This window comes from Lepidochelys kempii, chromosome 6, assembly GCF_965140285.1.
Source record: "Lepidochelys kempii isolate rLepKem1 chromosome 6, rLepKem1.hap1, whole genome shotgun sequence".
In the NCBI taxonomy this organism is placed as follows: Eukaryota; Metazoa; Chordata; order Testudines; family Cheloniidae; genus Lepidochelys; species Lepidochelys kempii.
The window spans coordinates 88,820,689-88,845,178 of NC_136385.1; the positions used below are offsets into that span (position 1 = coordinate 88,820,689).

Consider the following 24,490-nt stretch of genomic DNA (forward strand, 5'->3'; position numbering starts at 1 on the left):
CCTGTAATTGTTGAACTAATACCATAAACCAAACAACTAGACACAATATTACATATGTATATTACATTTATATTTCCATCAATGGATGAATATTCAGGCCACAAAGGCAAGTGAGGGGCACTCTTAGTTCCATAAAACACATCTTCCCACCTAATAGATCTAGCCACAACACTTCCACTTACCTGTTAACCTTGCAATCTGCCCAGTAACAAGGAATTTTACCAGTTTCAAAAGGGAATAAGTGACAAAAAAGTGACACTTTTTGTGCCAGAAGATATTAGTTTGTACACGAACGCAAGGAGCCAAGATAATAAAACGGAGGAACTAGAGCTCCTGGTGCAGGAAGTGAAACCAGATATTATAGGGATAACAGAAACATGGTGGAATAGTTGTCACAACTGGAGTACGGGTATTGAACGGTATGTGCTGTTTAGGAAAGACAGAAATAAAGGCAAAGGTGGTGGAGTAGCATTGTATATCAATGATGAGGTAGACTGTAAAGAAATAAGAAGTGATGGAATGGATAAGACAGAGTCTGTGTGAGCAAAAATCACATTGGGGAAGAAAGCTACTAGAGCCTGCCCTGGGACAGTGCTTGGGGTGTGCTATAGACGGCCGGGATCCCATGTGGATATGGATAGAGACCTCTTTAATGTTTTTAAAGAAGTAAATACTAATGGGAATTGTGTGATCATTGGAGACTTTAAGTTCCCAGATATAGACTGGAGGACAAGTGCTAGTAATAATAATAGAGCTCAGATTTTCCTGGATACGATAGCTGATGGATTCCTTCACCAAGTAATTGCTGAACCGACAAGAGAGGATGCCATTTTAGATTTGGTTTTGATGAACAGTGAGGACCTCATAGAAGAAATGATTGTATGGGACAACCTTGGTTCAAAGGACCATGAGCTAATTCAGTTCAAACTAAATGGAAGGATAAACAAAAATAAATCTAACCAATTTATTTGAGCATAAGCTTTCGTGAGCTACAGCTCACCTCATCGGATGCATACTGTGGAAAGTGTAGAAGATCTTTTTATATACACACAAAGCATGAAAAAATACCTCCTCCCACCCCTCTCTCCTGCTGGTAATAACTTATCTAAAGTGATCACTCTCCTTACAATGTGTATGATAATCAAGGTGGGCCATTTCCAGCACAAATCCAGGGTTTAACAAGAACGTCTGGGGGGGGAGGGGGTAGGAAAAAACAAGGGGAAATAGGTTACCCTTCCCCATTTCCCCTTGTTTTTTCCTACCCCTCCCCCCCCCCCGACGTTCTTGTTAAACCCTGGATTTGTGCTGGAAATGGCCCACCTTGATTATCATACACATTGTAAGGAGAGTGGTCACTTTAGATAAGCTATTACCAGCAGGAGAGTGGATTTGTGGGGGTGGGGTGGGGTGGGGAGAAAACCTGGATTTGTGCTGGAAATGGCCCAACTTGATTATCATACACATTGTAAGGAGAGTGATCACTTTAGATAAGCTATTATCAGCAGGAGAGTGGGGTGGGAGGAGGTATTTTTTCATGCTTTGTGTGTATAAAAAGATCTTCTACACTTTCCACAGTATGCATCCGATGAAGTGAGCTGTAGCTCACGAAAGTTTATGCTCAAATAAATTGGTTAGTCTCTAAGGTGCCACAAGTACTCCTTTTCTTTTTGCGAATACAGACTAACATGGCTGCTACTCTGAAAAATAAATCTGTGTCTAGGGTTTTTGATTTCAAAAAGGCTAACTTTAAAAAATTAAGGAACTTAGTTTGGGAAGTGAATTGAATTTGTGGATCTAAAGGCAGAGGAGGTTTGGAATTACTTCAAGTCAAAGTTGCAGAAGCCTGAATCCCAAGAAAGGGGGAAAAATTCATAGGCAGGAGTTGTAAACCAAGCTGGATGAGCAAGCATCTCAGAGAGGTGATTAAGAAAAAACAGAAGGCCTACAAGGAGTGGAAGATGGGAGGGATTAGCAAGGAAAGCTACCTTCCTGAGGTCAGAACATGTAGGGATAAAGTGAGAAAGACCAAAAGCCAATTAGAGTTGGACCTTGCAAAGGGAATTAAAAGCAATAGTAAAAGGTTCTATAGCCATATAAATAAGAAGAAAACAAAGAAAGAAGAAGTGGGACCGCTTAACACAGAGTATGGAGTGGAGGTTAAGGATAATCTAGGCATGGCCCAATATCTAAACAAATACTTTGCCTCAGTCTTTAACGAGGCTAATGAGGAGCTTTGGGATAATGGTAGGATGACAAATGGGAATGAGGATATGGAGGTAGATATTACCACATCTGAGGTAGAAGCCAAACTCAAACAGCTTAATGGGACTACATTGGGGGGCCCGGATAATCTTCATCCAAGAATATTAAAAGAACTGGCACATGAAATTGCAAGCCTGTTAGCAAGAATTTTTAATGAATCTGTAAACTCAGGGTTGTACCGTATGACTGGAGAATTGCTAACATAGTTCCTATTTTTAAGAAAGGAAAAAAAAGTGATCCAGGTAACTACAGGCCTGTTAGTTTGACATCTGTAGTATGCAAGGTCTTGGAAAAATTTTTGAAGGAGAAAATAGTTAAGGACATTGAGGTCAATGGTAATTGGGACAAAATACAACATGGTTTTACAAAAGGTAGATCGTGTCAAACCAACCTGATCTCCTTCTTTGAGAAGGTAACAGAGTTTTTAGACAAAGGGAACACAGTAGATCTAATTTATCTCGATTTCACTAAGGCATTTGATATGGTTCCACATGGAGAATTATTAGCTAAATTGGAAAAGATGGGGTCAATATGAAAATTGAAAGGTAGATAAGGATCTGGTTAAAGGGGAGACTACAGTGGGTCACACTGAAAGGTGTCAGACTGGAAGGAGGTTACTAGTGGAGTTCTTCAGGGATTGGTTTTGGGACCAATTTTATTTAATCTTTTTATTACTGACCTTGGCACAAAAAGCGGGAATGTGTTAATAATGTTTGCAGATGACACAAAGCTGGGAGGTATTGCCAATACAGAGAAGGACCGGGATATCATACAGGAAGATCTGGATGACCTTGTAAACTGGAGTACTAGTAATAGGATGAAATTTAATAGTGAACAGTGCAAGGTCATGCATTTAGGGATTAATAACAAGAATTTCTGTTATAAACTGGGGACGCATTACTGGAAAGTAACAGAGGAGGAGAGGAAAGACCTCGGAGTATTGGTCAATCACAGGATGACTATGAGCCACCAATGTGATATGGCCGTCAAAAAGGCTAATCTGGCCTTGGGATGCATCAGGCGAGGTATTTCTAGTAGAAATAAGGAGGTGTTAGTACCATTATACAAGGCACTGGTGAGACCTCAACTGGAATATTGTGTGCAGTTCTGGTCTCCCATGTTTAAGAAGGATGAATTCAAACTGGAACAGGTACAGAGAAGGGCTACTAAGATGATCTGAGGAATGGAAACCTATCTTGGTTTGTTTAGCCTAACTAAAAGAAGGCTGAGATATGATTGCTATCTATAAATATATCAGAGGGATAAATACCATGGAGGGAGAAGAATTATTTAAGCTCAGTACCAATGTGGACACAAGAACAAATGGATATAAACTGGCCATCAGGAAGTTTAGACTTGAAATTAGACAAAGGTTTCTAACCATCAGAGGAGTGAAGTTCTGGAACAGCCTTCCAAGGGAAGCAGTGGGGGCAAACGACATATCTGGCTTCAGGACAAAGCTTGATAAGTTTATGGAGGAGATGATATGATGGGATAGCCTAATTTTGGCAATTAATTGATCTTTGACTACTAGCGGTAGATATGCTCAAGGGCCTATGATGGGATGTTAGATGGGGTGGGATCTGAGTTACTACAGAGAATTCTTTCCTGGGTGTCTGGCTGGTGAGTCTTGCCCACATGCTCAGGATTTAGCTAATCGCCATATTTGGAGTCGGGAAGGAATTTTCCCCCAGGGCAGATTGGCAGAGGCCCTGGGTTTTTTTCTCCTTCCTCTGCTGCGTTGGACACGGGTCACTTTCTGGAAGATTCTCTGCACCTTGAAGTCTTTAAACCACAATTTGAGGACTTCAGTAGCTCAGACATAAGTTAGGGGTTTGTTACAGGAGTCGGTGGGTGAGATTCCGTGGCCTGCGTTGTGCAGGAGGTCAGACTAGATGATCATAATGGTCCCTTCTGACCTTAAAGTCTATGATTCTATACTCTTGCTTACATAGAATGCCAAAATGACAAAACTCTATTTAAAGGAATCACATCTGTAGATGATTATTGCTATCACACTATCAATAATGACCTTTTGTCCTGTAGGGAAGTTTGAAATGTATCTTTGAGAATAAGATTCTGGGAATGGAGATCAATAGATATGTGTACATTGTTAACAATAGGCAGACAAAAATAATTGATTTCAACAAATTCACATAGTCTTTCTTTAAGAGTCTCATTAAGTATTAAGCAATAAACTGATGATTCCCAGTGTATAGAAAGAAGGCAAGCAATAACAAATGAAATTTAGTATTATTTTGGTATTATGGAGTGCTGCACTGAGACTTCCATATTATGAAATGGCACTCTGCTTTTACTCATTCAACAAATTTCTAAAGCTTTTCCCTTTTTCTATTTATTACCTTGATCCCGAGCTCTCGTTTTTTCTCTCAAAACAGCTTCCAACAGATTGCAGAAAGACAATTTTCTGTTTCTTTGGCTTTTAGCACAATATGTAGTGTTAATGCTTCCTGTTCACGCTGCTCACATGGCATTTCCTTAGTCACAAGAGACTATACTGGAAGAGCATGGAAAAATATAATATACAAGATACTGATAATATGCTATATATTATTGTTGATGAGGAAATGGGGTACTCTAGGTGATATTTGGAATTAGTAGTTCTAATGCTCGGGTTACAGTCTGATTCCAATCCTAATATTATCCAATTTGGAATCAGTCTGAACATACAAAACCCTGCTCAAAATATCTTTCTATATGTGGACCCTCCTCCTCCAGTTATCTGAAGTTGTATTCTGGCAGGAAGGGGACAGGCAGAGTAGCGGCTGCTGGCAGCACCATGGGCAAGTGAAACATATTACCATGTGAATTCACACACATGCTGATGGACAAACATTGCCGATATTTGCAGTATTTGGCAAATTGTACATTTGATTTGCACCTCCCTACGATCTACAAGAAATGCTGGTATATATCCTTGATCTTCCCTGTCGTCATTAATCTGAAGGGCCTCAGCTGGGGATTTCAAACTGTGAAGCAGATGTCACTGATCCTTCTAAAGGGAATGAAAACTAGCCAGGATGAATACTGGTGCCATTGTTTGCTCAGCTTCCTTATTTCTGCTATTGTGCAACCATGTTCTTGTCAGCCCTAAAAAACTGTGTTAAAGTTGGAAGCACTGTCTAGTGGATGTATACAGTAGGTAAAGCAACGCTCTTTGAATTGGTCTAAATATTTTGATCAAAAAACTTTTTCAATTAAGAATGGTCATTTTTGGGAAACAATTTTTTTTTTGTAGAATTACTTTAATTTTGATTTATTTATTTTGAATTTTTCCATTTTTTGCAAAAGGAAGAAAACCAGAAACCAAATATTTTCAGTTTTCAAAACAACCAAAAATTGAAAAAAAATATTTTTCTTTAAAAACACAGAAATTATACAAAAAAGAAGAAAATGACAAATCTTTATTTCAAAAAAATTACAAAGAAAATACTTAACATTCTCCAACTAGTTTTAATCTCTACTATCTGACCATTCACATAAATAGAAAATATTGGTTGTATGGGGACTTCAGTATGCCATTACACAAGTATAATATATTTAGAATGAAGAAATAGCCATGTTTACACTTGCACACAGATGCCAAAAGATAATTTAAATTGTTGATTGCAGGTAGGATCTCTCACCACAGTTACTGTTTCCAAGCAATAATTTACCAAAACATTCATGATATACCAGACACTAAAACACAATTCCATAATTTCAGTTCAGTTTAAACTGGCCAAAGATTGTTCATTTTTTTTGTTAACCTTGGGAGCCACAAAAGGGGGTAGAAAGAACTGGACCATATGCAGAACCTTAAGTTCAGAAAAATTTGTGTTTGAAGAATGTCATGAGTCTAAGGCCTATAAGCAAATCAGAGATGATGAAGCAAAATAAAAAGCCAATGCAATAAGAGCACATGATGAATGTGTCTAGCCATGTAAGAAGTCCCATCTGGTTCCATAACCCCTCTCCTCTCCAAGTCTGGTAACTAAAGAATAGCATGAATCCTTGACACAAAATTTTGATTACAGAGTTTACACCTGTAACACTTGAAAATATGCTCCCACAACCATCTGATTAAGGATACTATAGTAGAATGAAAACTAACAGCTGGATTGGACATCCTACTATTGTGGCTGAACTGAAAATAAAGAATAGAATAGAATTAAATACTAGACTGTACACTAATTAATATGGTTGTAAATTCAATAATCAGACATCTGAGTTTATGTGGCCAAATAAATGTTTTAATTTAAAAGTTTAAACTGTTCAAAAATCAGCAGAAACCCAAAAAAGGATACTCATGAGACCAAGATCTGACTAAAGAATGGTCTGCTACAGATAATGAAGTTAGTATAAAATCATTACAAACCCTGCATTGTTATGTACTCCGCCATATTCATATACTTATCCTATTGCTATGATTTGAGTGAGTCCAATTTTGTAAAAAATTAAATTTCAAGGTATAAATTGTTTTTCTCTGGATATAAAATGGCATCAAGACCTGTATTAATATTTCAGTTCAACAGAGAGTTTATCATTGTGCAGAACCTGAAAATATCAGTTCCCAACAATTTCTAACATATATGAAGTAACCATGAGTAAGGCACTCCTTCTATAGCACTTCTTTCACTCAGTGTGTAAGCTCTGTCAGGGATCACTTTGTTCTTGGAGCATGCTCAAACTTAACCTTAATACAGAATGCATGTGAGACATATTCTGCCTAAGACCAGCTTCCCTGGACTGAACACCAGGTAGCTGTTATATAATATTAAGAATGAATTCACCAAGAGGTTGTCATACAGACTTATCTGAACAGGACCTTTATATACTGATTTGCTACGATTGCTGTCTGGAAGCAAAGCAAGAATTGTCCCGAGTACTCACACATGAGAACAGCTAGCCCAGGAGCTGAGTGAGAGATTTTATCATTGGGGAATGTGCTAATGTTTGGCCAGTCAGACACTATCTTCTTCCATCTCTCTTCTGAAACAAAGATCGTCATGGGCAATACCTTAGATGCTGGAGTTTTGTGAGGGCTTCCACTTGTTTGTTCAAAGCCATATTTCTGAAAGCTTTTAGCAATAGCTGCTGGGCCCCATATAACAGATTGAGAAGATCAGATTGTCCAGTGTAGATATGTATCCTATTCACCTGAAGGGAGGGATGATATGGCATTTGTGAATACCCGTGGAGAAGTTATGAGTCCACAAAGGAAGTACTCTATATTGAAAATGTTTCTTGTAGCAAAAGCTAAGGGATCTCTAGATGACTCTCCTCTATTGTATCTTCAGTAGATCTCCAGAAGTTTTATTTTCATATTCTGAAGTTTTGGGAAGATAAAGCTGCAATAATGCATTTCAGTATTTTCACCTGGAATATTGATGATCTTAGGGACTTGCTCAGAGATCTGAGATATAAAATGGGATGCATGCCATTATTCTGCGAAGAACTCTTTCCAAAATCTCTCTCTTGCCACAGAACCGGTTCTGTCATTCCAATGCGCAAGAGCTGGATTACTGCACCTTTCATCTTTTGATGCTACAAAGTTCTCACCGATAGCGTTGGTTTACTTTAATTTACTTTGGTGAAAAGACAAACTTGTCCCTGGGACAATGAGTGAATTCTATTGAATATCCTTTCCTGATTATCTCAAGCATCCATTTTCTCAGGTTGTTCATTCCTAGGTGAGGGCTCACCCTGAAGCACCCATCATAGGACTGGGGCGTTGTGGGGAGAGAATCAGACTTGGGAAACCCAAAACCCAGACTTGGGAAACTCAATAATCAAGATATGCATTTGGAGTTAAATGGGTTTCCAGAGAAGACTCCTAGCTTTGACCTTTCAATTCTCAGGAAAGACAGCAATAACTTCCTCCTGATGCGCAGTCTCTATATTGGAACCTGAAGGAGCAGCAGCTCCAAAGGAAACACCTGCTGAGACAAGGTAGTTTGAAGATGCTGTCTCTGGGGAGTCCTATTCCCCGGTCAAAAGCCTCAGGCTATGGCTACACTGCAATAGAAGACCTGCAGTACGGCTCTGGCTTGCCCAGATCTGCTGACTTGGGCTCACAGGGCTTGGGCTGCGTGGCTAAAAATTGCAGCATAGATGTTTGGGCTCTGAAACCCACAAGGACAAAGAAAGGTTAGTGGGTTACAGTCTGGCACGTAAAATTGCTTGAGGCCTTTCCTTTCTGCCTGATTCAGGAGGTTCCAGTGAAGCATTTCGGTGGAACTGAATTACATCTATTTTCATTATGATTTTCCATGCTGTTTCACACATACGATTATTAATCATACAGGACCACATAAGGGACTATAGTCCAGGAAGACTACACTGTAAACATGAGATATACTTTTCTCACAATGAAAGTCCAACACAGAGTCTACGTAGAGATTTAAGAAACTAATCCTGAAATGTTTGAACATGTTTTGAGTTCCTAATGCGATGGGCAATGCTGTAAGGAAATAAAGGCTTAAGATTTCTTCATAAGCTTTACTATATTGGACGGTATTTAAATCCATATAGCTTAAACTCAGTTTGTTCTCAACACATCACATAGCAAAAAAACCCTGAGATTCTATTAAAGTCTCATTAAATTCTTCATTATATGATGTATGGGAACTCCATTGAATAAACAATCAAAAATGACATGGTATAATGCATTTTAGATGTTAGACTAGGGAAACATAAAAAGAAAAGGAGGACTTGTGGCACCTTAGAGACTAACCAATTTATTTGAGCATAAGCTTTATGCATCCGATGAAGTGAGCTGTAGCTCACGAAAGCTTATGCTCAAATAAATTGGTTAGTCTCTAAGGTGCCACAAGTACTCCTTTTCTTTTTGCAGATACAGACTAACACGGCTGTTACTCTGAAACCTGTCATTATGCTAGGGAAACATAGTAGTCAAACCCATAGTATATATAGATCAACATGCATATATGTAATTATGGTAGAATAAAAATAACACCATATACAACAGGAGCCAATAAAAAGTAATTTGTCAACAGTTATCACAGAAACAATGGTACCTGAGATATAGGTTTGCCTATGCTTAAGGTAGGAAATAACTGAGACACTTGTTGATACACAACAATCTTTAAATAATATTACTTTTTAATAAATAAGGATAAAATAGAGAAACAAATAGTTCTAGCTGTAGAATACAATTTTCAAGAGCACTCAGAAAGCTTATGCTCAAATAAATTGGTTAGTCTCTAAGGTGCCACAAGTACTCCTTTTCTTTTTAAGAGCACCTATGTGATTTAAGAGCATAAATCCCATTTTCAAAGTGGTTTAGGCACTTGAGAGCCTAAGTCCCATTGACTGTCAATTTTACTCCATATTGTTATTGAACAGTGTTCATCAAATCAAAACTTCAATGAATTTAGACTGTTTTGGTTTGCAAATCATTAACAAACTATTCCAGGTTTCTGACAATTAATTAGATATTGATCATTATTCACATAATAGTTTAGACAAATAGTTTTCTAATTATGGGTTCTTGGGAATTGTTCCCTTTAAATACGTTATTTGCCATTCTCAATTCATAGTGTGTGGTTGGTCATGTGCTATATATTCTGCTCCCGATTGGATGTCAAACTTTTCAATGGGAAGATAATGAATAACAACACTGAAATAAGAATAGCAAATAGTGCATCAGATTAACAAATGCTATAAACTTGAGATCAGGGTGCTGGAATAATTTTTATAGTCGGGGTGGTGAGAGCCATTGAACCAAATTATAAATCCTGCATATAATGGAAACCACTTCAAGCCAGGAGGTGCAGCAGCACCCCTAGTTCCAGTACCTACGCTTGAGATTCATGAATATTTGTTTCTGCCTGAATACAAGTGATCATCAGAATACTTGCAAATAACTATTATGACAACATAAATAGACTTCAATCTTTTGTAAGAGTTTATTCATGAATCGGTTTAATTATTCATGAGCTCAAATTGGATATTTCTATTGTACTGCGTTCCCAAAGACTTATTTTCAAACATACAGTAGAAGCAAACGTGTTTGAATAACAACCTTATTTAGGAGTACTTGTGGCACCTTAGAGACTAACAAATTTATTTGAGCATAAGCTTTCGTGAGCTACAGCTCACTGCATCGGATGCATTCTTAGTCTCTAAGGTGCCACAAGTACTCCTTTTCCTTTTGCGAATACAGACTAACACGGCTGCTACTCTGAAACCTAACCTTATTTAGAAATCTGCTAAACCAGTAAAGCAATATTTACCTGCTATCCATAACAAGCTGCCCTTTCCCAAAAGACAGGCCACATATACTAAGTCTATTTGAAAGGTATTCAGAAGAAACAACTCTCTTCAGGGGTTCTTGTAACCTTCCTAAACAATATCTTCATTGTTAAATGCTCAACAGCCAGATTAGGCTAAATCAAAGCCAGGAATGATTTAACTCACTAGGAAAGAGTGCTGGGAGAGTTGTGTATGTTCAGGGGTGAAAGTAACTTAAAGGACTTGCCGGTACTCCGGAGTCCTGAGTGGGCGGGGCCTCTACCGGAAGAGGCGGGGCCTTTAAATCCCTGGGCTCTTTAAATCAGGATTTAAAGGCCTGGGGCTAGGGCTTTGGTAGCAGCAGCTGAGAGCCCCAGGCCCTTTAAATCACCCCCTGAGCTCCCAGCTGCAGAGGTGGCTGGGAGCCCTGGGGCCCAGGGGCGATTTAAAGGGCCTGGGGCTTTAGCTGCCACTACTGCAGCAGGACCCCGGGCCCTTTAAATTGCTGATGGAGTCCCGGGGGTCCAGCAGCAGGGTCCAGGGCTCTGGCTGCCACTACCCTCCAGGGCCCTTTAAATCGTCCCTGGAGCCCTGCTGCCAGAGCCTTGGGGTAGCAGCGGTGGGGCTCCAGCAGCTACTTAAAGGGCCCAGGGTGGTAGAGACAGTGGGAGTTCCGGACCCTTTAAATAGCAGCCGGAGCCCCGCCGCCACTACCCCAGGACTCCGCCAGTGGGGCTCTGGCAGCAATTTAAAGGGCCCTGGGCTCCAGCCACTTCTGGGAGCCCCAGGCCCTTTAAATTGCTGCCTGGGGAAGCTGGTCTGCCCTGGTACGGCGCACCGGCTCTTGCCGGCAGGGGTGGCAGGTTTGTAGAAATTTTGGTGGTGCCCAGAACCTGCCCCTTCCCAAACTCTGCCCCCACCCAAACTCCACCCCACACTTTGCCCAGGCTCTGGGAGGAAGCTTGGGTGGGGGAGGTCTGGGGTGCAGGCCCTGGACTGTGGCAGGGGATTGGGGTGCAGAAGGGGTGCAGGCTCTGGGAGTTTGGGGATGTGAAGGGGTGTTGACAGAGGGGGTGCAGGTTCTGGGAGGGAGTTTGGGGATGTGGGGGGTGTCAACAGAGGGGGTGCAGCTTCTGGGAGGGAGTTTGGGGATGGGAAGGGGTGCAGGGGTGAAAGCTGTGGGATGAGGCTGGGGATGGATTTGGAGTGTGGCTGAGGATGAGGGGTTTGCAGTGTCAGAGAGGCTCAGGCCTAGGACAGAGGGTTGGGGTGTGGGGGGATGAGGGCTCTGGCTGGGAGTATGGGCTCTGGGGTGGGGCAGGGCTGGGGATGAGTTTGGGGTGCAGGCAGGCTGCCCGAGGACTGGAGCCAGAGAGGAGGACTCCCCCCAGCCCTCTCCCTGCCAGCAGCAGTGAACTCTAGGGTAGGGGCCCCCCTCTCCACCCCGGCAGCACACTCATCCCCACCACTGTCACTGCACATGCTCCTAAGGCCCCTCTCAGGTCCAGGAATCTCCCTTGCCTCCCCTGTGGTGGATGCCATGGCCAGGGGAGGGGGGGAAGAAGTGGGCTGCCATCACATGTGCACCTCGTCCCCTGCTGCTGCCCCTCACTGTAGCCTCATTGGGGGTGGGGGATGGGGCTTCCCCTTGCCCAGCGTGGGGCAGGAGTGGAGACTGCGGACAGGGGGGCGGCTGTACTGGTGAAGGGTCCAGCCGCAAAATGAAAGAGTCTGAGGGGGAAGGGCAGGGTAAGGGCAGCCTGTCCTGCCACTAGTGGCTGGGAGGCACTAGGACCCCGTGGCTGCAGTTCATGCAGGGAGGCAGCATGGAGCTGCAGGGGAGAGACAGGGACACTCTGCTCTGAGACCCAGGGAGGTGCGTGGGGGGCAGCAAGGTGGGGGGGGGGGTCAGGAGACACTCGGGGGAGGCATGGGGGGGCAGCAGGTGGGACCAGGGGGGATACCCGGCCCTGAACACTGGTGGAGCCGGGCCCCTGGGCCCTCAATATTGCTGGAGCCATGAGCCCATATAATTTGCCTCTGCTGCTTCCTGGTACACTGTCCTGGGGTGTACCGGCTTACTCTCACCTCTGTGTATGTTACAAACTTTTTCCATTTTGGTTCTTCCTTGGACAATATATATAAAAGTAAATAATCTATTTCAATAAAATGAACTATTCTCTTACACAAGTCCTCTCTGATTGAGCTCCATTTAGAGTATCTAGTTTGAAAGACATATAGAAGTTATAAGTAAGGTCCCACATTTCATCAGATAGTACACTGATATGTAAATTGGATAGCAATGACTGCCTTCTTTACAAACTAAGGGTATGTCTTCACTATCCACCGGATCGGCAGGCAGCAATCAATCCAGCGGGGATTGATTTATAACGTCTATTCTAGATATGATAAATCGACCCCCGAGTGCTCTCCCGTCAACTCTTGTACTCCAGCGCCGTGAGAGGCTCAGGCAGAGTTGATGGGGGAGTGGCAGCAGTCGACTCACTGCAGTGAAGACACCATGGTAAGTTGATCTAAGTACATCAACTTCAGCTACGTTATTCACGTAGCTGAAATTGCGTAACATAGCCCTGGTCTACACTATGAGTTTAGGTCGAATTTAGCAGCATTAGATCAATTTAACCCTGCACCCGTCCACATGACTAAGCCATTTTTGTTGACTTAAAGGGCTCTTACAATCAATTTCTGTACTCCTCCTCGACGAGGGGATTAGCGCAGAAATCAACATCGCTGAGTCGAATTTGGGGTAGCATGGATGCAATTCAATGTTATTGGCTTCTGGGAGCTATCGCAGAGTGCTCCATTGTGACTGCTCTGGACAGCACTTTCAACTCAGATGCACTAGCCAGGTACACAGGAAAAGCACCTGGAACTTTTGAATTTTATTTCCTGTTTGGCCAGCGTGGCGAGCTCATCAGCAGAGGTAACCATGAAGAGCTCATCAGCACAGGTGACCATGCAGTCCCAGAATCGTAAAAGAGCTCCAGCATGGACTGAATGGGAGGTACTGGATCTGATCGCTATATGGGGAGATGAATCCGTGCTATCAGAATTCCGTTCCAAAAGACAAAATGCCAATATATTTGAAAAAATCTCCAAAGGCATGATGGACAGAGGCTATAACAGGGACCTGCAGCAGTGCTGCATGAAAATTAAGGAGCTCAGGCAAGCCTACCAAAAACCAAAGAGGCAAACGGCCGTGCCAGGTCAGAGCCCCAGACATGCTGCTTCTGTGATGAGCTGCATGCAATTCTAGGGGGTGCCCCTACCATTACCCCACCCCTGTCCGTGGACCCCTGCTTGGGGGGAGTCTCATGCAACACGGATGAGGATTTTGGGGACGAGGAAGATGAGGAGGAGGAGGAAGAGGAGGATAGTACACAACAGGCAAGCAGAGAAACCCATTCTCCCCAACAGCCAGGAACTGTTTATCACCCTGGAGCCAATACCCTCACAACCCTTCCAAGGCGGGTTCCTGGACCATGAAGCCAGAGAAGGCACCTCTGTGAGTGTATCTTTGTAAATATAATACATGATTTAAAAGCAAGTGTTTTTTAATGATTAATTTGCCCTGAAGACTTGGGATGCATTCGTGGCCAATACAGCTACTGGAAAAATCTGTTAATGTGTGTGGGGATGGAGCAGAAATTCTCTAGGGACATCATTAAGGGGACATTCAGAGGCGGCCGTTCCTGCTGGGCAGTTTGCCTGTGGCTGAAAAGAAATCATCCCCACTTTTAGCCATATAGGGAAGGGTTGGGGAGGGCCCATTCACGCTTTGGCTGGCAGGGATCTTCCCTGACACTAGTCAAGCAGTGGGAGGAGGGGTGAAGCAATCATCCCAGAGAATTAGCTGGGGGGAGCGGTTAGTTGGGTTTGTGCTGCACATTAACCCGAAAACCACAGCCCCTCCTTTTAAATGGCCAACCCAATGGGTGCTTGGTATGGGAAAGGAGGGTGCTGCTGTTCGAAACCATTCCCACATGTTATGAAGGTTGAAGAAGCCAAAAGATTGTGGCTTACCATGGCTGCCTGCAAGCCAAATTCTGTTGCCTGGCTCCGAGTGTATGATCTCTCACACCAAACCTACAGGCCTTCAATATAAGAGGCAAAATGCGATCTTGTACCAAAAGCACATGTGCTATGTAATGTTAACAGTTTGGTTCATCGTGAAAGAGTCTACCCATTGTTCTCTAAAATGTGTCTTTTTAAATACTACTCTCCCTTTTTTCCTCCCTCAGCTGTAAATGTTTCAATGCTCCCCCTATCATCTCCGTCCTAGAGGCTAGCACAGATAAGAAGGCGAAAAAAACGCACTCGCAATGAAATGTTCTCTGAGCTCATGCAGTCCTCCTGCACTGAAAGAGCTCAGCAGAATGTGTGGAGGCAGACAATGGCAGAGTCCAGGAAAGCAGAAAATGAATGCGAGGACAGGAGGGACGAGCAAGATGAGAGGTTGAGGGAGCAAGACGAGAGGTGGCGGCAGCATGATGAGAGGAGGCAGGATGCAATGCTGGGGCTACTGGGGGATCACACTGATATGCTCTGGCGTCTGGTGGAGCTGCAGGAGGGCAGCAGGAGCACAGACCGCTACTGCAGCCCCTGTGTAACCGCCCGCCCTCCTCCCCAGGTTCCATAGCTTCCTCACCCAGACCCCAAGAATGCGGGGTGGGGGGGTCCTCCAGGCACCCAACCACTCCATCTCAGAGGACTGCCAAGCACCAGAAGGCTGGCATTCAATAAGTTCTGAAGTGCAGTGTGGCCCTGTCCTTCCCTCCTCCACCACCCCACCCCGTGCTTCCCTCCTCCCCCACCCCCTCCCAGGCTACCTTGGCAGTTATCCCCCTATTTGTGTGATGAATTAATAAAGAATGCATGATTTTGAAACAACAATGACTTTATTGCCTCTGCAAGCGGTGATCGAAGGGGGGAGGGTGGGTGGCTTACAGGCCAGTAGAGTGAACCAAGGGGGTGGGTTTTCATCAAGGAGAAACAAACAGAACTGTCACACCATAGCCTGGCCAGTCATTAAACTGGTTTTCAAAGCTTCTCTGATGCGCAGCATGCCCTGATGTGCTCTTCTAATCCCCCTGGTGTCTGGATGCGCTTAATCAGCGGCCCGGCGATTTGCCTTAACCTCCCACCCTGCCATAAACGTCTCCCTCTTACTCTCACAGAGATTGTGGAGCACACAGGAAGCGGTAATAACAATGGGAACATTGGTTTCTCTGAGGTCTAACTGAGTCAGTAAACTGCGCCAGCGCACTTTTAACCATCCAAATGCACATTCTACCACCATTCTGCACTTGCTCAGCCTATAGTTGAACAGCTCCTTGTCCAGGCTGCCTATGTATGGCTTCATGGGCCATGGCATTAAGGGGTAGGCTGGGTCCCCAAGGATAACTATAGGCATTTCAACATCCCCAACAGTTATTTTCTGGTCTGGGAAGTAAGTCCCTTCCTGCAGCTGTTGAAACAGACCAGAGTTCCTGAAGATGCGAGCGTCATGAACCTTTCCCGGCCATCCCACATTGATGTTGGTGAAACGTCCCTTGTGATCCACCAGTGCTTGCAGCACCACTGAAAAGTACCCCTTGCGGTTTACATACTGGCTGCCAAGGTGATCCAGTCCCAAGATAGGGATATGCATTCCATCTATCGCCCCACCACAGTTAGGGAATCCCATTGCAGCAAAGCCATCCACTATGACCTGCACATTTCCCAGAGTCACTACCCTTGATAGCAGCAGCTCAGTGATGGCATTGGTTACTTGGATCACAGCAGCCCCCACAATAGATTTGCACACTCCAAATTGATTCCCGACTGACCGGTAGCTGTCTGGCGTTGCAAGCTTCCACAGGGCTATTGCCACTCGCTTGTGAACTGTGAGGGCTGCTCTCATCTTGGTATTCTTGCGCTTCAGGGCAGGGGAAAGCAAGTCACAAAGTTCCATGAAAGTGCCCTTACGCATGCAAAAGTTTTGCAGCCACTGGGAATCATCCCAGACCTACAATGCTATGTGGTCCCACCAGTCTGTGCTTGTTTACCGGGCCCAGAATCGGCGTTCCACAGCAAAAGCCTGCCCCATTGCCACCAGGATGTCCAAATTGCCAGGGCCCATGCTTTGAGAGAAGTCTGTGTCCATATCCTCATCATTCTCATCACCGCGCTGCCGTCGCCTCCTCGCCTGCTTTTGCAGGTTCTGCTTCTGCACATACTGCAGGATAATGCGTGAGGTGTTTACAATGCTCATAACTGCCACAGTGATTTGAGCGGGCTCCATGCTTGCCATGGTATGGCCCCTGCAGGAGAGCAGAGTTGCAGCGGAAGTGGTGGCTGATGATGGATGCCACGAGAATAGATATTTATATAGAACGACGAGAGGACCTGCGAGGTGGATTCATGAGAGCAGCAGAGCAGAGTTGCAGCGGAAGCAGTGGATGACGATGGTTAGCACCGCACACATTTCCCGAAGAAGAACACATGTACCTGGGAGCCCATTACAGACAACATGGAGAAATTCGCTATTGAGACAATAGCAGCAGAGCAGAGTTGCAGCGGAAGCAGTGGATGACAACTGTTAGCAGTCCTACTGCACCATCTGCTGAAAGCAGTACGGCATCCACATGGAAAAAAGGCGTGAAACGATTGTCAGCTGTTGCTTTCACGGAGGGAGGGGTGACTGGTGACATATACCCAAAACCATCCGCGACAATGTTTTTGCCCCATCAGGCATTGGGAGCTTAACCTAGAATTCCAATGGGTGGTGGAGACTGCAGGAACTGTGGGATAGCTACCCACAGTGCACCGTTCCGTAAGTCGATGCTAGCCACGGTAGTGAGGACGCACTCCGCCGACTTAATGCGCTTAGTGTGGACATACGCAATCGACTGTATAAAATCGATTTCTAAAAATCATAATATCAACCTAATTTCATAGCGTAGACATACACTTAGATCGATCCCCCACCAGTGTAGACCAGGGCTAAGTTCTTACAAGAAGAGGTCATGTGCCACCCAAAAGGAAGAAACCTTATTCCTAGCACTCTATAAATCAGCTGTCTTTTCACTGAGGCGAAATATAACAAATTGGAATTATCTAATATTATCCTTAAAGGAAAGCTCTTAGCATACATTGGTACCTTAGGCTGAAAAGGACAAAACAACTCCACAGTTAGAGGCCTCACTCCTCTTACATGGTGACATGCAGCTGGTCTTCTAGCAACTCATAGTTAAAATGAGCAGTGTTACAAATTCCAAGATCCTGGCAAAAGGAGAAATGGACCTGTCTTTGCAATACTCTGTGTGAAATTAGAACAGAAGACAAGAACACTGGCATGCAACTAAATCTGAAAAAATACCTATCTAATTGTTCATTATTGGTTACTGAACATCAAGTAGTAATGCAACATGAAACAATGCAAGTGACTGACAGCCTTAGAATTGGTCCAAAGTCTATTCTGAATGGCATAGTTACTGCACACTTGGTTTGTCCAGGAAGCACCAACTTACCAAAATAAAATAAAAAATGTTTCAAAAAGGGGCAATGAAAAAAAGAGACATGTCTGACAAATATATGAGTCAGTCATATCAACCATAACAATAACAAAATTCTTTAGTCGGAAGGTCGGAATATACCTCTATCCACAATTAGTAAAATATTGATTTTGCTGCAAGAAATAAACTGAATTTGCTAGATTCCTATCAGCTCAACAAACCCAATCCAACATCTCCAATTTGTTTTTAACTTGCAAGATGTTGCTTATCTTTAGGAAGGGGAAGATGTGCTACATTCTAACCTGACACTGGATGTTATAGAACTCTGAGCCAGTTATGTACACACCACCACTTTGAATAATAGTCATAATATATTAGAAAGTGACACAGATGGTTTTATCCTTCTTTTGGATCATTTTCAAATTTAATTTAACAGTGTGGATCATGAAAGGAACAACAAAAACAAAAATTCAAATATATTTCAATAAAAGATGTGTTTCAGGAAATCTATGGTTTTGAAGAAGCCCCTCTATAGTTTCAAAGCATCGTGTTTATTGTTAGTAATAACTGTTTTATAAGATGATCGCAGACCCTGGAGACAATCGGAGTTTCCTATCTACAGCCCATGCCCTACACTTTGCAAGTTCAGCTCTCCTGATGATCCTCCTTTTTCCAATCATGCAATCCCATGTACTTGAACATCCTCTTTGTGCCAGTGTGTCTGCAACTTCAATTCTCCTCACTTTTCAGATACCATTATATGGCCTATCTGCACCCAGGTCTTAAATTCAAACATTGTCCCTAAATTTTTAAGTTTAAAAAACAAGATATACATCTTGTTTCATATACATCGCATCATCTTTCACTATTTAAACCCTCACCCTCCCAAGCTATTTCATCCACTTTCAGATAACTGTCAGCCTTGCTGTCATCTCTCTCTTATTTAGGCTGAAAATTACAGTACTCAGGATGAGCTTCTCATCATTTGTATGTAAAGTGCTCTGTATCTCAATGGTGCTGTAGATGTTAGATAAGAACCTTCTGCTGTGGGACCCAAGGCAACCCGCATGAAGAAAGTCAGGAACAGAAGCAATAGCAGAGGAGCACAACCCCCCACTCCCCAACATTTCTACAAAGAGAGGCCTTATTATAACCAAATGGCCACAGTCAGGGTCAGAGGTCACACTGTGGCTTCTTCAATGATGGCCACCTCCCAGGAAGGTAGCTCTGCCCACTGACCTCAGAGAGCTGATGCCCAAAAGCTTAAGTTTAATAAACCACATAGAACCATAGGGTTAGAAGGGACTACAAGGGTCATTCGTCTAGTCCCCAGGCAAGATGCAGGATTTGTTGTGTCTAAATCATCCAAGACAGATGGCTATCCAGCCTCCTTTTGAAAACCTCCAGTGAAGAAGCTTCCACAACCTCCTGAGGCAATCTGCTCCACTGTCCTACCGTTCTTACAGAAAGTTTTTCCTGAGATTTAATCTAAAGCTGTTTTTCCTAGTTTGAACCCATTGCTTCTTGTCCTGCCCCGTAGCAAGAGAGAACAACTTTTCTCCATCTTTTTAATGGCAACCTTTCAAGTATCTGAAGACCCCTATCATATCCCCCCTTAATCTCCTCTTTTCCAAAGTAAACATACTCAGTTCCTTCAGCCTTTGCTCATATGGCTTGTATTCCACCCTTTTGATCATCTTTGTTGCTCACCTCTGGTCCTTTCCAGTTTCTCTACATCCTTTCTGTACATTGGTGACCAAAATTGGACACAGTTCTCCATCTGAGGCCTAATCAGTGCCAAGCAGAGCGATACTATCACCTCCTGTGACTTGTGTGCTATGCCTCTGTTAATGCAACCTACAATTGCATATGCTTTTTTTGCAACAGCATCACATTCTGACTCATGTTGAGGTTGTGATCCACCACAACTCCCAGATCCTTCTCAGTAGTGCTGCTGCCTAGCCAGTTTTTCCCTATTCTGTATTTGTGCATTTGGTTTTTATTACTTAAGGCTAGCATCTGTCTTTGTTGAATTCCATTTTGTTGCCTATATCCCAGTTCTCTAATGTATCAAGATCCCTCTGAATTTTAGCTCTTTCCTCCAAAGTACTGGCAAAAAAGGGAGGCCCAATCAGTCAGAGAGGCTCAAGTCAGAGCTAGAGGATCAAGAGCTAATTTTTAACACAGCATAAACCTGCTACTGATACCACTGAATTTTTAGAAGGGGAGGATTCTTTCTGTGTGTTTGTTTGAGATGTTATTGGAAACCGGCATTTTCATTCTGTGGAAAATTTGACATTTTGGAAAAAAATTGAATTTCAAATCATAACAAAAACCAAAGTTTCAAATTTTCCACAAAACTAAAATTCTAAAAAAATTCAATTTGGGATCATTGTATCATTATATTTTGATAACATTGAATAATTTTGTTTCAACAAGGCAAAAACATTTCATTTTGACTTTATCATTTCAATTCATTTTGTTTCAAAATGTTAAATACAGTACAATATACTATAGTGGGGCTGGTAGCACCACCTGTTATTAAGGTTACCCATTATAAGACCTTGTTTTGAGTTGCTTATAACTGTGCCAAACTTCAACCATTTGGGCTGAAATTTTCCATTCTGGGTATCTGCCTCAGGTTGTATACTTTTGGAAAATTTCAGCCAAAACAGAGAATGTGGTTATGGAAAAATACATTGTTTTTCAATATAACACTCTAACCACAACACACCTGTGATTTAGAACATGGACTTGAAATAGGGAGGAAGGTATCATTTGTGTCAGGAATGTGCCTTGTGCTGTCTCTGTGAAAATTCACCTGAATTTTTCCAAGCTATAAGCCTTTAAAAAATTGCATTTACACACTCAGTAGAGACTTACTAGAAATTAACAGCTAAAATTTCTGAAGGTTAGGTCCTCACAGCTCCTAGTGCTGACCAGTCTGTGCATGGGCCATCTCCACCGAGCAAATGAGCATAGGCCATCTCTTCACAGCTCCTACATTTGACTGGACTGCACATGCCCAATCCCCACAGAGATAGGACTTCCTGGGCAACGCATGTGTTCATGTAATGAAAGACCATGCATAAGCACCTAGGGGCCCAATTAACGTTGCCCAGGCAGTCTTAATTCTGTAATTTCTTAATTTTTGAGGGCTGTACTTTGGGACCTTATTGTTCTTTTGATGTGTTTTTGCATATAATACTATATATCATATTTAACATAATAATATATTACCGTCATGATAATATAAACATTGAAAAAAATAATCTAAATACAAGTCAAAATGAAACTCTTTTATCTTATCAAAATGACATGCTGTTAGCTTATCAAAAAAATTCATTTTCAGTTTTTCCCAGCAAAAGAGAGGTGAAACTTCTCTCTCTACTCCCGCAACTGGTCTGTATGACAGTTTATTAAAAGAGTAGGCAAAGTTCAGGTGTGAATGTTATGTATGGAGAGATACTGCTGATCTGTGTCCAGCCTGCTTGACCTGATCTAAGTTCTACTCTATCTGACCTGTGACCATCGTTTTAATGCCAGTCTGACAAAAATGCTGGCACACAATTTACTGATGCTGACCTTTGATGACTTGGAGTATTACAATTCTTCTCACCATCATTTCAGCAAGGTAGATCTGACACAAAATGTGTATATGAGAACCTGGTCTGGCACAAAAAGTTAGACAAGGAGAAGGAGAATCATCTCTGTAACATCAGCATGATGCCAGGCTGTGCATGTGCAATATTAAAAAAACCAGAACATATTTTGCATATAGTCCTTTGCCTCCCCCCCCAGTTTGTACAACCGATGAATATGGACTGGATCTATTTAAGTGTGTGACCTCAGATAACAGGGAGATTGTGATGGGTGGGGACGTGTTTATGTGTGTATCCTAATGTGTACACGCCAGTCTTCCTTTCTGAGAATTCCAGAATTCCAGAAATTCAGAAAATGGACCACTTCTGGAAAAATAAAATTTAATCCCATTCATGTATACCATTGTGGATACATTCTCATTCATTAATTTTTTTAAATTTGGCTCCAAAGGTTAGATGTTTCGGCCCTATAAACACACGTTGCAGACCATGTGCCTCTATGTGAGCACTTGGCCAGGCGGATTTTTCTAAATAAGATATTGTTCTATTCTCACGATTCACATAAAAGAGCTCATACCATTGTGGACAGTTAAAAGGCTATCCAGGAAAATACCTAACTATGCAAAAATGTCTGCTTAATGTATGGATTCATTTTGGGACATCTTGGGAAACACAAGACCTAAAAATATCTTACCCGTAGGCTTTATGTTCACATTTCACGTGTACTGGGAGTGAATGACTGTACTAGAGGCCCTTGGTACCTACTGCTGCAGTTTCTTTACTCAGTATTTTTCTTGGATTGGATTTGCAGCCAACTGGTTGTAATTGACCCTCTATTGGGACAAGTTAGGATATGAACATATGCCTTTCCTTAAAAAAAAAAAAATAAAAGAGAGAGAAAGAAAAAGAAAGAGAGAGAGAAATACCATCAGTATTTATTTTAAGTTGCCTCCATTTCCAACTTTTCTGGCAGAAAGTCAAGCTTCTGTCATAAAGCAGAACTCCATCTAAAAGCAGCTCCTGGAAAAAAGACTATACATATACTTCAAACCTAAGTGAAATACAAAATGTAATGGAGCAGTGGAGTAATTTCTGTCCTTTAGGGTAGACAGTACACCTGAGTATTACCATAAGATTACTGCCTATGAAATGCCAGGCTGGCATTTCTCTTTAGGGCACTCATTAGTCAATTTGTCATACATCATGCAAACACAAATTACTAAATTATAACTGCAGATGTGCAAACCTCCAATGATTCTTTACCTCAGGCCAAGTATTTCCAGGCTAAACAAACTCGACACCAGGCTTAAACAGCAACAATCCCACAATGATCTCAATAGGAGTTAGCTGCTGTACCATGTGAAAATATGCAAATTCTACCTAGCTTTCCATGCATGCCAAAATGAAACTTTATTTTTGTTAAACTTTTACACAGAAAAAACATAAAACCTGATCAATATTATTCTCTGTTTACATTAATTAACCTCTGTACCCTAGCCTGTACAGTAAGCTTTAATAGATGCAACTGAAAACGGCTATTGTCTTGTCTCAGTTGGTGAGGTCATATCAACACTTATTTCATTCTGATTTTAAGCAGGTAAAGTGAGCCTTCCCCTGAGTTCTGCAATTTCATGCTCAACGGACTGAGTGCCCTCTGCACCTCCCAGAACCCAAATACAAACTGGCAGGAGTCATTCTATTAGACAGCTTCCAGGTTTCCCTTGAAGTTGGTGTCAGAAAGTTAAATGCTTCTGAAGTGTATTTTAAAATGATTTTCTTAATACAAAAATAATTATTTTAGCACCTTTATTGTGAGGCTATCAGAATGTTTCAGACTGTCGATTCATGCCGGGGCAATGATCCAATACTCAGAGGGCAGACAACCACCTTCTGAATCACCAACAGCACTTCTTGCAGCACCCACGTGTCCCTTGAAAGTAATTAATCACAGTATTAACCCAGCATGAGCCTGCTTAGCTTAGCACATTTCTGCTACATGAAAGGGAATATCTGTCATAACTTACTGGGAACATTGTACAGAACTAGGGTAGTCTAACAATGCGGCAGTAAATAAAAGACAGCCATTTTTACTCATTTTAGGGTCTATCCAGCTGGAAATATTTTCTATTTTCAAGGGTGCAAATGGCTGTTCTGCAACTGATTTATCCAGGGGAAAGTTCAGCCCATTGCAGCAGGCTGATAAAAGGAAAAGAACCCTATTTCCACAGCAGGTAGTTATAGAGCAGAGCCCACGTACTGTAAATGAGCTTCCTACCTCCTGCACAACTGCAGCTCCCTGTGCTGCAGTCATCTGTCTGTCTTCGTCTTTCCATTCTCCACTACTCAAGCTATGCAACCTGCAGGAGTTATGACAGAACTAAGACTAATATAACCCTGTAGGAGACCCCATCATGTGGGGTGAGGGCAGAGGGAAACAGACAGACAACATCTGGTCAATTTTGTTTTAATGTATCAGTCAGTCATGGAAGTACTTGCTCCCCTAATTGTTGTTGGGAGGCTAGGGACGGCCTCAGCATTGACAAAATTCCCGTGAGCCGGATTGCCATATATGGAGCCTGTGACTCCACCCCTGTAAGAACAGGCATAGAAAGCCATGCAATACCAGTTTAGGTATTATGCCTCTGCTACTGATGGAGAAACAACTTCCTGAAGGAGGAGTCGTCTTCACAATCTCAGCCCTTCATGGAGACTGTTTTAATCTGGAGAGTGTCCTACATGGATATTTTAACCTTAGATATACTATAAAAACACCAACTATATATAAATTCGCCCCAAATGGTTCTTCTGATCACTCTTTGCAGTGTAGGTAGCTTAGGGCAAACAGAAGAATGT

General features: G+C 42.5%; 1 protein-coding gene across 7 annotated transcripts in view; it reads right to left on the reverse strand.

The window, feature by feature from the left end:
• SLC25A21 (solute carrier family 25 member 21) overlaps positions 1-24,490 on the reverse strand; it is a 396,597-nt gene that overhangs the window by 234,422 nt on the left and 137,685 nt on the right. The window contains exon 2 of one of the 7 annotated variants that reach the window (XM_073349080.2): positions 23,442-23,567. The exons of the other annotated variants lie outside the window; for them this stretch is intronic. The gene's annotated coding sequence lies outside the window, so the exon portion shown is untranslated. The remainder of the gene's footprint in view (positions 1-23,441; positions 23,568-24,490) is intronic. 7 annotated transcript variants of the gene reach the window in all.